The 13,877-nt window shown below is 34.7% G+C and overlaps 1 non-coding gene and 1 pseudogene across 1 annotated transcript; both read left to right on the forward strand.

The window, feature by feature from the left end:
• Positions 1-258: 258 nt before the first annotated feature.
• LOC141415459 (large ribosomal subunit protein eL21-like) lies at positions 259-836 on the forward strand (annotated as a pseudogene).
• Positions 837-9,499: 8,663 nt separating this feature from the next.
• On the forward strand, positions 9,500-9,606 carry LOC141415874 (U6 spliceosomal RNA). Its single transcript, XR_012440825.1, has one exon. It is a non-coding gene; the product is annotated as a U6 spliceosomal RNA (small nuclear RNA).
• Positions 9,607-13,877: the final 4,271 nt, after the last annotated feature.

Raw genomic sequence — 13,877 nt, forward strand, 5'->3', positions numbered from 1 at the left:
GAAATATTGCTATTTTCAAATTATGTGAAGCTCTAACATCTGAGTGGGTAGAAAAAAGTGAGGCAAGTGACAAGGATTGTACTACTATATAAAATAATGAGGTTAGAGAAAAGAATCCAAATTAACATATCTAAGAAAATGCTATCCCAAAGCTGATCTTATCAATTGTCTAATCTAGTTTGTGTCCTGTACATTTTAAATCTATGTACATATACATTGCTTTTGCCCAGAACCACCATCTTTTAGTATTTCCCCAAAATGAAAAACACAAAGGGAAAGAGGAGAAAAACCCTACATAGTTTTCTAGCCCTTTTAGAAAACATGCAGTTGTTTCTTTGGCCACATGCATGCAAATCTACATGAAGAGTGATATTGTAGACATCAAGAGAATGGATACCATTCAAAAAGGAATTATCTGGGTTAGGTCCATGGCTCAAGTGGTAGGGTGCCTGTCTAGCAAGCACAAAGCCCTGAGTTCAAACCCCAGTACTACCAAAAAAAGAAAAAGGTATGCCCTACAAATGTTTGTTACCATAGCAAAATTGGAAGTGTCTACAATGTTATCCAGAATGCTGTTGGCATTATTGTGAACAAGAAAGTTAAGGGCAAGATTCTTGCCAAGAGAATTAATTTGCATAGTGAGCAGATTAAATATCCTAAGAACTGAGATGGCTTCCAGAAATGTGTGATGGAAATGACCAGAGAAAGAAGGAAGTCAAAGAGAAAAGAACCTGGATTCAACAGAAACACCAGCCTACTGGTGTTTCACTGTGAGAACGAATGAGCAGGAGCCTGATCTCCTAGAACTTGCACCCTATGACTTCATGGTGCAATAGATGTAAAAAACATAAATGATCTTTGGACTGTAAAAAAAAAATGTGTGTATATAAAGTTTCCAGAGATGGTCAGTGGCAGAACTAAAACCAAATGGAACGCGAAAGTTCATTTCAGATCCTTTCACCAAAGCCAGGATATATGAATCAAGGCCTATATGTTACATATTTTCTATTAAATCCCCATGTCAACATTTAAGAAGGAAGGAATAAGATATTGGAACAGGCACTGTGGTTAGTGCTGGTTGAGGAAGAAAAAGAGAAATTTAGAATACACACATTTGTGCATGGAAACATACAGTAAGTGCTTAATCAGTAATTCATTCAAGAAGCTCCACCAGACAGCAAAGTCCAGAGAAGAGAGGAAATGAAGCCAGTGGTTATATCACAAAATAAACTAAAAAGAAGGAAAGTAGGTATGGGTCTTAGGGAAGTCTGGTCATGTTGAAAGCTTTAGGCATATGTATCTGAGGAGGATCTTAATTCTCAACCTAGAAAGCACTTTGGGTTTTTTTGGTTTTTTTTTTTCTCTTTTTTTTTTTTTTCATTTTTCTTTTATTATTCATATGTGCATACAAGGCTTGGTTCATTTCTCCCCCCTGCCCCCACCCCCTCCCTTACCACCCACTCCACCCCCTCCCGCTCCCCCCCTCAATACCCAGCAGAAACTATTTTGCCCTTATCTCTAATTTTGTTGTAGAGAGAGTATAAGCAATAATAGGAAGGAACAAGGGGTTTTGCTGGTTGAGATAAGGATAGCTATACAGGGCATTGACTCACATTGATTTCCTGTGTGTGGGTGTTACCTTCTAGGTTAATTCTTTTTGATCTAACATTTTCTCTAGTTCCTGGTCCCCTTTTCCTATTGGCCTCAGTTGTAGAAAGCACTTTGTAATTCATAAAATACTTTCACATTTATAAATTCCAATAGTAGCTACCAAGAACATCAGATATTCTGTGTGTACTATGATTGGGATCATTATCTGCTCTTTACAGATGAGGAAATTGAGGCTCAGACAGGTCACAGGATTTGACTACAGTCACAAAGTGAAGGAGAAGGGAGGGAACTTATAGCCAGATCTGTCTGTGTTCTGCTATTCTAAGGCCTGTGTCCTTTTCAGTACACTGTGGTAACTCTCACTGTTTTATCTTCAAATTGGCATTTACAGGTAGACAAGATATGAAACTCAAATTGAGTTGAGAGTTACACAGTAGGGATGTGAGTACTTTGAAAGAGAATGTCCAATAAAATTTTATGTGAAGACAAGGAAGAAAAATATTTTTATTTTTATAAATCATAGGTAATGATATACCGTACATTCTTTAGTGATTAAAATGCCAAAAAAGCAACATTGATCCTCTATGGGAATTTTTTGTTTATTGCTGTTTTTAAATAGCTCTGTTGTTGCTTTTCCTCCACACAGTGTGACATTCATCCCTATGAATAGATTCACTACCCCAAAAGAAAATATAGAAAAAGTAAAGATGGGATTATATTATGATTCCAGAGGCATAGGATTGGGACTTAAAAAGTAAGAGAAGACAGGGGAGGAGAATATTCAGAGAAAGCATGAGTATGTATGTCTTAGGTCACCTATAGACAATTATCTCTAGGTAAGAGCAAATATCCATATGTGGAGAAAGAGACTTGGCTGTGAACACCAGAATTTTCTCCACTGAGATGTGGTAGTCATATACATCAGCCCAGTATTAAGGTTCACATATTTCTATACCCATTTCCTGAAGTGACCACATACCTGAGAATATGAATAAAACCAAGAAGAGAGACTAATACAAATGTGTTTAGACTGGTTTGCTTTACTTTCAAAGCTGGTAGTTCTTTCTCCCAAAACCAAAACTACAAAACAAGGTACATCAATGCAAAGTAGCTAAAAATAGGAAATAGAAGGAACAGCTGTTCAACCTAGCATCAGCTGCTAAAAGACAAAATAAACACAACCAAACTCCTCACAAATGAATACCCTAATACCAAAAACTGGCAGACAATCCTAAGTATCATTTTAATTACCTTTATTGCTTCTAAAAAAATCAGAAAATACCTAAAGATAACTGCTATTAAGATTTTATTACATGCAATTCCAAAGTAGATGGAGTTTATATATTTTTAATATATTTTAATGGAATATATATATTTATGTATATAATATATTTTTAACATAATTCTACTGACTTAATTTCCCACTTTCTTGTGTGACATATTGTCATTGCATTTCCATGGAGATTTTTTTGTTTGTTTTGTTTTATTTTATTTTTTGAGACTGACTCACTATATGGCCCAGGCTGGCCTAAAACTCTACAACTCTCAGTCCTTCTGTCTCAGCCTCTTAAGTACTGGCATTAATAATTATAACTTTTTAATTTACAATTAGTGGAGAAAATGATCTCCTCTTTAAATATTAGTTTGGGAACCACTGGAGTAAACAATGTTTGCCAAAATAAAAGGTTCCAATTTTCATAAACGTTAAGAAGAACACCATTTTAATATTAAGAAAATGTAAGGGAAAAAACTAATACCAGGAAGACCCATTAGAAAAAAGATTGTGGTAAAAATGTCTTTATGTTTGTGTTTATAAACTAAACTTTTGTGGGGGTTGGGAATTGAGACAATGTTTTTCTTTGTATCCTAGACTGACCTCAAATTCAGGATCCCCCTGCTTCAGTCTCCTGAGTGCTAGGATTACAGATGTGTAGCATCAGGCCAAGCTACAAGGTAAACCTTTAAATTTTTTATCACTAGTCTGAATAACGTCTTCTAAATATGATAAATGTGAATCCTTGAGCCCTTTTAAATTACAGTCTGATTTTCAAGATATGTGCATTCAAGAGCATTCATAAGATCAACTCTTTGAAAAGGAAAAGTACAGTATAATGTTAACATCGCAAGATCAAATATGGATGGTGACACCAAGCTTTCTTCTCTCCTTGATGCCTGTGTACTAATTTTCGTCTCCTGTATATATATGCAAGATTCTTAATGATATGGGACATCTGGTATCCTGTGTGCTCCAAAGTGGGGGAAATGAACCCAGATAGGACAAGTATTCTTAGTGTATACACAAGGCCATGGTATAAATTGCATTCATCTTCCTCAAGTGTCAATTTTACTCAAAGACTTTTTGTGCAAAGTTAAGTTTATACCTCACCTTAATATTAGTAAGAATTTTACTTACATTGTTTAAAGTCCAAGGAAAGTCACATGTTGAATAAAACAAAAAACTTCAAAGAAATGTTGTGTTAATTGATTGGTTGAGGATATTTCCCCTAATTGTAAGAAGATTACACTCTGAAATTGGGAGTATTTAGTACAAAGTTTCAAGAATCAGTATCTCCCAATTGGCACAATGTGTCTTACACATAATAGAAAATCAGTGTTAATTATGTTTATTTGACTTGAATTGCTATTAGACATAACTTGGAAAGTTTGTTTTTGACACATTAGACAACACATCAAAGGAAAAAGGGAAAAGAGAGAAAAAGGGGAAAAAAAAGAGTAAGTTCTGTTAAATGACTTCTTAACACTTCTCACAAGACTGTTGGAATTCTCTATGGTACACTGAGTTCTCCATTTGCTGCATTAGTGCCAATTGATGTCCCAATTGTTAGTAGAATAAAAGCCAGATTCCTTAGCTTATCATGCATTGCATCCAGAATGGAAACACATCCCGAACACCACACTTTATTTCCCTATTTTATTACCCTGCTTCAAGCCAAATTGTGCAACTCCCCATTCTCCTTACACACCCCAGGTTTTCCCTACTATGTTTGGTCAGTCTGTTCCCTATAATTTGAATTCCCTTGCCTGTCTCACCATCATTATCTCATAGGCATAGTGCAAATGCCACCCCTTTTAGAAAGCCTTCCTTGATCTTTAATTTGAGAAGTTATGCTTCTTTCTGATTTGACATAACAAATGACTAGATGTTTCTTTCTTTTTTTTAATGGTATATGATTTTTAATGTTGATTAACTCAATTTGCAAGAATGTTATTGTGAATTTTTGCATTTATATTTACCAAGGAAGTTGGACTATAGTGTTCTTTTTTCAATTGTGTTTTAATTACACAAAGTGGCTTCATCATGGTATTTCTCAGATGAATATATTATCCTTTGATTAGATTAACTCTTTTATAGCTTTCTTTTTTCTCCCTTTCCCTTTTTTTTTTTTTTTTGGTTGAATTTATTTTCTGCTTTTGTTATATTTTACATGTATGTCTTAACTTTCCCTATAAATTATAAACTCTTTGAGAGATGGTACAATATATATAAATGCTGGATGGATGGATGAATGAATATATCTAACTCTAAAAAGCCAGAAATACTATTAATTTAACTTATTTTAATTCTGTCCTTCAAACATATTTAACTCTGCATGGAATCAGAAACATTCGAAATGAAAAAAGCACTGAGGTAGTCCATGGATCAATTTCCATTATCTCCTATAACAATTGTTTCATTGATTGGAGAAAGCAAGAAGGGGATGAAATGCCCTTTAATAAAATCTGCAAAGATTCTATCTGTTCAAAGCCTGTACTGGGAACTCACTGCCAAGTTCCTTTTGGATTCTGTCAACAGGCTTTCAACCATTTTAATTTAAATGAATCATCCAAAAAATCTATGGCATTTAATACACCCACTTCACAGGGATATGAAATTCAGTTTTTCTTTATGTAATTTAGTTGATGGTGCCAGATAATGTCAAAAATGTTCTGATTAATAGCTGTCTCAAGTTTCATAGAAATAACCAAGCAGAAGTTGGATAAATTACTTTTTACAGAGATGTTCGTTATAAGTACAGAACTGAACCCCTAGGTAATAGTTGCAGGCTTTCTCCAGACTGCCTACATGTACTGTAGACTATAAAATGCACTCTGAACTGGATTAAGTGAGATCACCATTACAGCAAAATATACTTGTAATTCTTCATTTCCTCCACAGGTGTAAAAATATGTCTGTTTTTGATACAAAAACAAACATATATGAAAACAACATATATATCAAAATAAAAACCATAATGCCACATCTTGTTTTTTTTAAATTTTATTATTCATATGTGCATACAAGGCTTGGTTCATTTCTCCCCCCTGCCCCCACCCCCTCCCTTACCACCCACTCCACCCCCTCCCGCTCCCCCCCCCTCAATACCCAGCAGAAACTATTTTGCCCTTATCTCTAATTTTGTTGAAGAGAGAGTATAAGCAATAATAGGAAGGAACAAGGGTTTTTGCTGGTTGAGATAAGGATAGCTATACAGGGCATTGACTCACATTGATTTCCTGTGTGTGTATGTTACCTTCTAGGTTAATTCTTTTTGATCTAACCTTTTCTCTAGTTCCTGGTCCCCTTTTCCTATTGGCCTCAGTTGCTTTTAAGGTATCTGCTTTAGTTTCTCTGTGTTAAGGGCAACAAATGCCAGATAGTTTTTTAGGTGTCTTACCTATCCTCACCCCTCCCTTGTGTGCTCTCGCTTTTATCATGTGCTCAAAGTCCAATCCCATTGTTGTGTTTGCCACATCTTTTTGAACACCAGGATTGCCAAAAGGAAAACCTGATTTAATTCTGTGGAAACATTGAAAACTAATCAAATGTTGAGAAATGTCCACATCTTATTTTATGAAATCTTGTCTCTTTTATCTATTGATGTGCATATAACAGAATATAAAAAAACAAGTGGACATGAACGTGTGTGATTTCAATTTTTTATAAGTTTTTATAAATTCTTACAAGAGTCACAGTACAGGAAACTTAAATTATATTATCTTCTTTTACTTTGAGAATTTCTCCTTCTTTTTCTCTTCTGTAGGAGACAGTGGGAAGTCTTCAAGTTTGAAGTCCGATAGATGTGAGATTAAATGCCATGGTGCATCCCTGTAGACATGAACTTGAACCAGTCACTTTACATCAGCTTTGGTTCTACCTGTCTCGCAATTTTGAGGGAGATCAAAAAATATATAGGAAGAACCTTCTGATTTTTATTAGCATATATTAATTATACAAAATAATGGGTTTCATTATATGACTTTCCATACATGTATACAGTGTACTTTGATCATATTCATTTCGTCTTGGTCCCCTTTCACTGCTTCCTTTCCTTTCCCAAATAGTCCCTCTTCTATTTTCAGGTCTTTTTTTCAACATAAATTCTGAATATGATAAAAAATGTAATACTTGTCTTCCTGAATCTAGCTTATTTAGTTTAACATGATGATCTCCACTTCCATCCATTTTCTGCAAATGACAGAATTTTGTTCTTCTTATGAGCCTACTAATTTTTGACCAACAGTAGGCACCAAAAACACAAAGGTAATCTTTCATAAAATGAATCTTCACTTCTATATGAAATGCTAATTCTTACAACTTCTGAAATAATACTGGAATTGGTAGAGTTCAGGGAAAAGATGACATTTGACTGGGGGAATTTTTTTAGATGATAGTCAAATGCTCTTGATGAAGATAGGTCCTCAAAAACTTGACTGGTCAGGGAGACTCTACCCTTTCCGAAGGACACAGAGCTTGTGTAGAATTTAAGAACATTTGTTTTCATGCCCTTATAGAGGGAACCCACTAATTAACTCTAACTATGGTATATAAAAGGGGACTGATTTAGTATTTCTAAAAAATGTGATCAGGTAGCAAAATATTCATATTGTATTTGAAACAAACATATAAGCTGCTAGCTATAAAAAAAGACCCAGAAGATAATAAAATACAAGCTACAAATTTATGCAAGAAATGCCAAATCACATAATTAAAAAAAAAAGTAAACCACCATCTTTAAATGAAACTTTAAAGTAAAAATATAAAAATAAACCACTCAGGATTGATCTTAGACAGTAATAAAGCCACAAGTTCTTATTATGAGAAAAGCTTATCTTTTTTAAATACTGGCTTATTTATTCTCCAAATTTTCCACTACTTAAATACCCACTGGAGGATTTATTTGGCAATTCGATATGAATCTCCTTACTCCCAAAAAAGGTAGGCCTACCCCAATATGAATCCACAAGCCATGCCCACCTTATTTTTGACAAAGGCACTGAAAACATACAATGGAGAAAAGACAACCTCTTCAACAAATGTTGCTGGGAAAAGTGGTTATCTGCCTACAGAAAACTGAAGCTAGATCCAAGCCTGCAACCCTGTACTGGTATCCATTCAAAGTGTGTTAAGGACCTTAATATCAGACCCAAAACCTTGCAGCTAGTACACAAAAGAGCAGGGAATACCCTGGAAATAATAGGTATAGGCAAGGATTTCCTCAGTAGAACTCCAGCAGCCCAGCAACTAAGAAAAAGGTGGACAAATGGGACTACATGAAATTAAAACGATTCCGCACAACAAAAGAAATGGTCTCTATACTGAAGAGACCACCCACAGAGTTCCTCAGTAGAACTCCAGCAGCCCAGCAACTAAGAAAAAGGTGGACAAATGGGACTACATGAAATTAAAACGATTCCGCACAACAAAAGAAATGGTCTCTATACTGAAGAGACCACCCACAGAGTGGGTGAAAATATTCACAAGCTATACAGCAGACAAAGGACTGATAACTAGAATATACAGAGAGTTCAAAAAACTAAACTCCCCAAAAATCAGGGAACCAATAAAGAAGAGGGCAAGTGAACTAAACAGAACTTTTCAAAGGAAAAAAGTCCAAATGGCCAAAAAACACTTGAAAAAGTACTCACCACCCCTGGCCTTAAAGGAAATGCAAATCAAAACCACACTAAGATTCCACCTCACTCCTGTTAGAATAGCTATAGCATCAAGAACACCACCAACAACAAATGTTGGTGAGGATACAGGGAAAAAGGAGCCCTCATAACACTGCTGGTGGGAATGTAAGCTAGTACAACCACTTTAGAAAACAATATGGAAGTTTCTAAAAACTAAACATAGATCTGCCATATGATCCAGCAATACCACTCCTAGGGATATACACAGAGGAATGTGACTCAAGTTATTTCAAAGGTACCTGCACACCCATGTTTATTGCAGCACTGTTCACAATAGCCAAGTTATACAAACAGCCAAGATGCCCCACTACCAACAATGGATTAAGAAAATGTGGTATTTATATGCAATGGGGTTTTGCTCAGCCACAAAGAAGAATGAAATTTTGCCATTCACAAGTAAACAGTTGGAACTAGGAAACATCTTAAGCGAAGTTAGCCAGGCTCAGAAAGCCAAAAATTGCATGTTCTCCCTCATATGTGGATAATAGACCTAAAACAAAGGCAGTAATATTATTGGACGTGGGTCACACACTAAGGGGAGAACGTGCACAAGAGGAATAGGGAAAGGAAAGGAAACCTAAAACTTGAAAGTGTTTGACGTGCTCACTGTAGAGGAGTTAATATAGTAATCTTAAACTGACAGAGGCCACTATGGGAAGGGGACCAGGAAGAAGTGAAGAGGTCTGGTAGAGATGAACCAATACACAAGTGCATGGAAGCAACACTAGGAATCTCTCTCTGTATACCTATCTTTATCTCAAATTAGCAAAAAAGCTATGTCTTTCCTATTATCTCCTATGTTTTCTCTTCAACAAAATCAGAGAAGAGGGTAGAAAAGGTTCTGTCTGGAAGCTGGGTGGGGGGGAGCAAACAATGTAAACACATGTAAGTTAATGTAAAAATCTTAAAAAAAGTGCTCGCTTCGGCAGCACATATACTAAAATTGGAACGATACAGGGAAGATTAGCATGGCCCCTGCGCAAGGATGACACGCAAATTCGTGAAGCGTTCCATATTTTTAAACAAAAAAAAAATCTTAAAAAAAAAAAGAAAGGAAATAAAAAATAAAGATAGTCCTATTAGTCTTATTTCCTTCTGAATTATGCTGAGTTCAAGTACAAGTCTAATGTGGCAAGTGTGACCGCACTTCCAGAGATTTTCTAAGTAATGCCAAAAGAACCTGCTTACTCTGATTGGCTTAGATTTATGCAAAACTGGTCTTTGTTTGATGGATATAACTCTTCGAATTGCTTATTTTTGTTAATTAGAAATTACCATTTTCAAGGACCCTTGACTATACAGTCTTTCCTCCCCTCTTAAGATTTCTCAGCTTCCTCAGCCTCATCCATCATCCAGAACATGCACAGGTATTTCTGTTGCACAAGAGCAATTAAGTAAGATTTTTAGCAAAAGAAATTCTATTAGCTGACTCCACTTTTCTTATAATAAGTTATTCAGAAGTATAAATAATCTTATACTGTTTTAGATTTTCAAAATTACAAATGAGCTGAATCACACTGAAACATTCTCAACACCAAAACATACTATTGACCCCTTCCTAGGGAACTGAGTACCCACCCATACTCAAAGACTAGACTGCCAAAGTCTTTTTCCTTTTTTTTTTAACTGATATTTATTAAGGTATAATTATGTCCAACAAAACTTACTCCTTTAAATGTACAATTTGATGAGTTTTGACAAATGTTTGCAGCCATGTAAACATCACCACAGTTGAGAATGAGAACATTTTTATCATCTACAAGGTTCCTTTAATTCCTTTTGTATCCAGTCCCCATATCCATTGATTTCTTCTTCCTTGCTATACATTAGCTTTCTCTAGAATGTAATATATATGGAATCATGTAGTTTGTGGTCTCCTGAATCTGATCTCCTTCAGCATAATGCTTTTGAGATTCATCCATGTTTTCTCTAGTAATTGTAGTTCTTTCCATGTTATTGCTGCATAGTATTGCTCTATAACATAGCATAATGTATGTATCCATTTATTATATGATGTATATTAAGCTTTTCTTCAGTTTGAAGTAATTATGAATAAAGTTTCCATGAATATTTGAGAAGAAGACTTTGTGTGGACACCTGTGCTTATTTGGGTTAAAAATCTAGAAGTGGAACTACTAGATCAAATAGTTAGGTGTTTACTTTTAAAAAAAACTGTCAGGGCTGTTTGAAAAGTGGTTGTATCATTTTGAATTCTCATCAGCAGCACAGAGGATTTCCAATTACATCACAACCACATCATCACTTATTGTTTTCAATCATTTTTATTTTAACCATTCCACCAGATGCATGGCGATATCTCAGTATGCATTTCCTTAATAAGTAAAGACGAGCCTCTTCCTGCACTTATTTACGTTGAAACATTTTCTTCAGTGGAATGTCTATTTAAATATTTGGCCCATGTTTTTTATATTATTATTATTGTAAAGGTGCTTCATAAACTCTGTGTTCAATTCCTTCATCAGATTTGGGGTGTGATTTTTGTTGAATAAGTTTGTATCCCATTCAATACTTATCCAACAACTTGACAAGTCAGATTACATAAGAACTATACCACTCAATCAACTTTCATATCTCCTAGCATTTTGCCTCTAAATTAGTATGCCACTAAAAAGTCAAATTCATATGGCAAATTCCATGAGTACCATACCATTCAATGTCTTAGGGACAGAATAGTTCCCATGTATCGTGCTCTGAAATAAATTGTGTGTTTGTATCAAAGATGATACAATTCTGCTATTCTCATCAGGTGAAATCTTGTACGTTGAGAAAAAAATTCTTAGAATATATACTGAAGACAATTTTTTAAAACAGACTTACTCTACCAAATTTATATTTTTGAAGATTTAATAGATGAACTAATTCTAGTTATTCTTTTCCATTTCCACATTAATTTATTGGACCACTTGGCTATATTAATTTGTATTTGTACTGACACATTGCATGTGTCTGGTAGTTTCAAAGTTTTAGCTCTTACATTAAGGTCTTTGACCCATTTTGAGTTGTTTCTTTTTATATAGTGGAACATAGTGATCTAGTTTCAGCCTTCTACATGTGGACAAGTTTTACCAGCATCACTTGTTGAAGAGGCTGACTTTTCTCCAGCATATACTGTTGGCTCCTTTGTGAGAATCAGTAGGCAATACCTTTATGGACTTACTTCTGTGTCTTCCACTCTATTATATTGGTCCATGTGCATGTTTTGTGCCAATATTAGGCTGTTTTTTGTTGCTATGACTCTATAGTGTAATTTGAAATCAGGTGCTGTGATGCCTACAACCTTGCTCTTATTGCTCAGGATTGCTTTGGCTATTGCTTCCATATGAATATTAGGATTGTTTTCTCTTGTTCTATGAAGAATGTCATTGATATTTTGTTGGGAATTGCATTGAATCTGTAGATCACTTTTGGTAGTATGACCATTTCATAATAATTCTGCTAATAAGTAAAAATGGGAAGTGTTTCCATTTTCTGTCTGGTTCAGTTTTTTTCTTCAGTATTTCATAGTTTTCATCATAGATGTTTTACACCTCCTTGTTTATGTTTATTCCTTAGAGGAAGGGTTTGAGGCTATTGTGAATGTAATTGTTTTCCTGCTTTCTTTTTCTGTGTGCTATCAGTCTATAAAAAGCTACTGGCTACTGGTTTTGGAATATTATATTACATTTTACTACTTTATGGAAAGTGTTTATCAGATCTAAGAATCTTCTGGTGGAATAATTAAGGTCTTTGAAGTATAAGATCAGATCATCTGCACAAAGGAATAATTTTGACTTCTTCATTTCCTATTTGTATTTTTCTTATTTCTTTATCTTGCCATACTGATCTGGCTAAGAATTCAAGCACTATATTGCATAAGAGTGGAAGAAGTTAACAGTCTTTTCTCATTCCTGATTTTAAAGGAAATGCTTTTACTTTTTCCTCATTCAACATAATGATTGGCAAAGGTTTATCATTCATATTTTCTGTTACATTGAAGTGTGATCTTTCTATTCCTAGTTTCCTTAGGGTTTTTATCATAAATAGATGTTGAATTTTGTCAAAGCCTATTTCTGTACTTATAAGATAGTGTGAGTTTTGTCCTAGATTCTATTTATGTACTGTAGTATGTCTTATTTATTTGTTTATCTATTTTTGGCAGTACTGGGTGTTGAACTCAGGGCTTTGTGCTTGCTAGCTAGGTAAGTACTCTACAACTTCATCCATACCTCACAGCCCTTTTTTCTTTATTCTTTGAACAGGATCTGTGCTTTTTTGCCCACGGTCAGTGTCCAACTGCATTCTTCTCACATAGCTGAGATTAGAGGTATAAGCCATCACTCCCACCTTCTATTACATTTATTGATTTGCATTTGTTGAACCATCCTTGCCTTTTTGGAATGAAGATAACTTGATCATAGTATATCATTTATTTTTCAGCCTTGTGAATATTAGGCAAGTATTCTACCATGGAGCTACATCCCCAGCCCATGATATTTTTAATATGTTGTTGAATTCAATTTGCAAGTATATTATTGAGAAAAGGTATATTTATTTTCCTCAAGAAAATTGATCATAGTTTTCCTTCTTCCTTTTTTTTAATATATTCTTGTCTGCTTTTGGTATTGGCTTCATAGAATGAGTTTGGAAAGACTCTTTTTCTCTCTGTTTTATGGAATAATTTGAGAAATTTGGTATTAGTTCCACATTAAAGGTCTGGCAGAATTCAGCAATTAATCCATCCATTCTTGGGTTTTTCTTCATTGACCGATGTAGTGCTTCAATCTTTTTGCTGCTCATAGATCTGCTTGGGTTTTTCATAACCTCTTGGTTCAATTTTGGTAGAAAATATATATCTAGATATTTATCCATTTCTTGCAGATTTTCCAATTTATTTGAATGAAACTATCCCAAATATTCCCAAATGATTCTCTGAATTTCATTGGTATCTGTTAATATCCCCTTTTGGTCTCTAATTTTATTTACTAATTTGGATCTTCTCTCTCTTTCGTTGGGTTAGTTTGGATAAAGGTTTGTTAATCTTATTGATCTTTTCAAAGAACCAACACAGTTTCATTGATCTTTTGAATTGTTCTTTCAGTTTTGTTTCATTAGTTTCTGCCCTGATTTTTACTTTTTTTTCCATCTACTAATTTTGTGTTGGGTTTCCTCTCTCTCTCTCTCTCTCTCTCTCTCTCTCTCTCTCTCTCTCTGTGTGTGTGTGTGTGTGTGTGTGTGCATGTGTGACTGTTTTGGGGGAGGGTTTTAATTTAGAGTAGTGAAATCACAAGTAC

The sequence above is a fragment of the Castor canadensis genome, chromosome 13 (assembly GCF_047511655.1).
Source record: "Castor canadensis chromosome 13, mCasCan1.hap1v2, whole genome shotgun sequence".
Classification (NCBI taxonomy): Eukaryota; Metazoa; Chordata; class Mammalia; order Rodentia; family Castoridae; genus Castor; species Castor canadensis.